Source organism: Triplophysa rosa, unplaced genomic scaffold (genome assembly GCF_024868665.1).
Source record: "Triplophysa rosa unplaced genomic scaffold, Trosa_1v2 scaffold53_ERROPOS95913, whole genome shotgun sequence".
Taxonomy (NCBI): domain Eukaryota; kingdom Metazoa; phylum Chordata; class Actinopteri; order Cypriniformes; family Nemacheilidae; genus Triplophysa; species Triplophysa rosa.
The window spans coordinates 63596-67839 of record NW_026634552.1 but is presented as its reverse complement, the minus strand read 5'-3'; positions in this window follow the sequence as shown (position 1 = coordinate 67839).

Sequence of the window (4244 nt, the reverse complement as noted above, 5' to 3'; positions counted from 1 at the left end):
GCATTGTTTTCTCTAGCTCGCAAGGATTTGCTTTTTGGCAAATTACAGCTTTACCATGGGTGTTGGCCTTGCTATGAGAGACTACTTTTTTGCTGGACTTTTTTACAATTGTACATTTGTACAAAGTACCTGAAATATTTCTGTATGTACAGTATATTTAAAATTAAGGAAAATTATTTGGTTAGTTTTGTTAAGATAAAGACTTTTCATTTATAACAACATCACCAACACAATATTAATTATACATGTGATTTCATGAATTTAGAATGGTAATGTTCAATATTGACCATTCTGTAAATATTTATTCAATGTAAATTGTTGTTGTTTATTAATAAACTGTTGTATTTGATTTAGTATTTCTGCTTATTAAAATATTGTGAATAGCAAATATAAACTGTGAAATGGTGCCTTGAAGCACCCAAGATGGTTCCAGACCATTTTAATAAAAGGGATCCCCAAGAAGCCTTGAGGGTTCCTCAGAGAACCGCCCTTCGTGAAGCGGTGCCTTGAGTTTCCCCTGAGGGTTCCGCTGGCGTGGCAATGTGAAGAACCCCAAATGGTTCCTCAAAGTACCTTTAATTTTTACAGTATACTGTGAAGTAAAATGGACTAAGTATTTTCTTTTCAAGAGGAGACGGTGACACAAAACAACAGCTGTCATTTTGAAATGGACGGAAAGATTTTACAGGAGGAGGAGAGAAGAGAAAATGTTGGAGCAGGTTCAGAGATGAGTAAGTGAATTGTGAATCATTCTTGTGTCATTAAAGTCCCACTGAAATCTCTTGTAATGCACAGCAGTTTTGTATGTGTTGACATAATTTCAGCAGAAATGGGAATATAGTTTGGGACATATCAAGGAACTCCTCCGCTTTATAAATAACCTATAGCTTTTTGTTTGCTTCACAGCTTCAACATCTGCATATCCCACAGGACTGCTCTGATCTGTTAAATCTTTTCTTCTAAACATTCTCATACTCTTTAATAATCTTCTTTCTTGATGATTGTTTCCAGTGAGTGAGGATCAGATGTTGGACACTCTCTCTCTTAGAAGTTCTGGTTCTGGTTCATTCAGATCACGAGCAGGAGCAGAAAACAGAGACTCCAGAGACTCACCCATCTACTTTAGAGATAGATTAAGTAATTACAGCATGGAAATACAACAACACTTTAGTAAGTATCTTCTGTCAATATATGATTTTTTACTAAAAAAATGTTGATGTTCTAGAAGAATAATAGGGATTATACAAGATTTCTATTGTCATTCATTGCCATGTAAGAACGTCTGTGTCGCTGTTGTGCAGTGTGACTGCTCCTATAGGACGCTTGGGACTAAAGTCTGACACAAAACACTGTCATTGTGTGCGCACAAAAGGCATAGTGAGACAGACACCAGGTTCTGCCTATTATTAGTTATTCATTTATATTGCTTATTGATAAAAACGTGCTTGTATTCTTCCAAATTCCACTGTCTAACAATCTTCTTTCTTAATCATTGTTTCCAGTGAGTGAGGATGAGATGTCTGATTCAGTCTCTCTGAGAAGTTCTGGTTACGGTTCATTCAGATCTCAATTAGGTGGAGAAAACACTTCAATTTTTGCATCATCATGTTCCAGTAAATCCAGAGAGTTACTTTGAAGATGGATCTGTACCCGAGTCTGAGGAACATTCAGGAATTGAAAGAACAAATGAAATGCCCAAGGTTTTCAAAAATATCAGGATAATGCAAACAATATTAACCAGAGAAAAAAAGAAAATGTGATTTATCATAACGAAAAAAACATAATTTGGATATAATTCTGCAAGGATTTTTTTATCCATCTGAGAAATTCAAAAGAAATTACTTCTTCAGTGTTTTGGTAAAAGTCCAGGTGAACTGGAAGTATTTTAATATCATGGGGACTTTATTAGGTTACATGCATCACTAAAATCAAGTGTAGTGTTAGTTCTGGGAGGTCACGTGAGTCTAGCTTGCATCAGCAGATCACATCAGGTGCAGATAATCCACGTTAACCAAAACACACTAGACTACGTCCTATTTCAGTTGCATTTCTCTTTATCAGCTGCTTCATCGTGCTGCACTCAAAACCCACCTCCATCCCCATCTCCTCCTTATCTTCCTGTATCTGTCGGATCGTTTCATTTAACCCTGTTACACATCATGAACGGTTCTGGTTCCCCAGGTGGAGCGACATGTATTGCTGCGCTCCCGCTATTTTCATGCAACATATTAGCTAATTAGCTAAGAATTCCACTATATGGCAACACATACAGTAACTTTATAACACAACAACAACAACAGCAATTTTAGCTTTTAAATGTGTTTCAATTGTTTTAGACAAAAGGCAAAGTTGGCGTGAAAAGGGATTCTGTGCTTGTAAACCAGTACTATTAAACAGCATTCAATATATTTTGTTTAGTTTAGTCTTAGTTATTGTAATGTACTATTAACTAATGATAAAAGTACTTATATTTCATGGTGTTTGGCAGATGTAGAGATACATTGCTGCAGTTCTGATAATGTGAAATAATTTTTCTCATTCATTTGATCCATAGAATCACAAAACATTACAACACTTCGTATCAGGTATACTCAGGAGGTCTGTTGTCATCCAAAATCAAAGTGAATTGAGAAATCAAATCAATACAGTTGTACAGTAAGCCTGAAACAGATTGAATAAATGCATATATGGCATTTGCTATAATTGTCTCATTTTTTTCCTCAATATTTTGTTTTTCAGAAGCATGCCGTTTACAAAGTCATAAAAAAATATTCATACTTGATCAAAAAAGCCAAAAAATGAACCATGTTCTTTAAAATAAAAGGATCATATTTTCTTCCATTATATATATTTGTTAACGTATTTTTCATAGAATTATGGTAAAATATTATTGATATGACCTTTTCCACACCTGGGTTCCTAGTATTCCTCAACATCTGAGTTAAACATAACTTTTGATCTTTGTATAGATTTTATTCTTCCTGAACTGATAATTGTACTACTGAAAACTGCAAAGCAGGTGGAATGTATTGAGTACTTGTATCGCGGTTAGTGGTTACACATTAAAAAACCTCTGTGTTTAGATAATACTTCAACTTTAAATGTATTTTGGGATAATTTCAGACAAAGAAAGCAAATGTAGAACATGACAGAAGTGAAGCTTAGGATGTAAAACATGGACCCTGGTAAGTCTTTGCAGTTTTAAATGCAAACTCTGTTTAGGTTTATAAGCCAAGGAATAAATCCTCTTCTCTTTAATATCGATCTATAGTTTTGATTTACCAACATTGTTTTCCAACCAACCTCAGCCTGTCATGTGCTTCATGTCCAGCCACACCCACTAACATGTTGTGTAATGTAGTTTATGTGATGAAATAACTTTATTTCTAAAGCCTTGCCTCTTGCTTTTATGGCTTGCAATGCCTGGTTAATGTGTTTTTGTTTTCTTTGTTTAGCATAGCAATGATGGACTTGTTTGTGCAGTAAAACAAACCAAGATGGTGTGTTTGATATTCAGTCAAAAATATTCACAAATCAAACAAGCTACAATAATGATTTTAGTTACATTTTGAATTGCTAATTGATTTACACATGTTAACGTACTGCCATATTTGATAAAAATGACTTAAGTGATTATTTTTGTATAGGAGTGTACACATTCAATGCATCATCAACAGTGTCATTCATACCATTTCCATGAGTGTGTGTCCTTGCAAGAGTAAGTATCTCTCTTAAAATAGCTGGAAATGCTTTGGTATCAAAATATATGTCTGTAACACTGTACAGTAAGAGACTATTGATAACCTTAGCCTTCCATGCAAATGTCTACTTGGACTACTGCTCTTATATTTCTACAGAGCATATTTAATGTTGTTTGCAATGTGCCTTGTTCCAAAGCAGCTTTACAGGAGAAAATAAGAACACAAAACTGAAAAACACAAAAAAAGGTAAAACACAGCACAGTGCATGGTGTTTATAGAACAAGCAAGATTATTATAGTAAATAATATCGAATAAATGCAGTCTCCCGGTGGTTTATTTAGCATATTTTGCATTAAGTGAATGCTTGGAGTTCTAAATTTAATCTCTGTGGTTTTTCCTGTCACACAGAGTTACGAGGATCTAACTCGTTTTTCCAGTTGTGCCGACAATCTTGCCGGTAAACAAGTTAAGAATCTTGGCACCTCATATGCTCCTACGCATTTTAAGAACTGAAAGTAAAAACTGCAAACGAGACGTGACAGA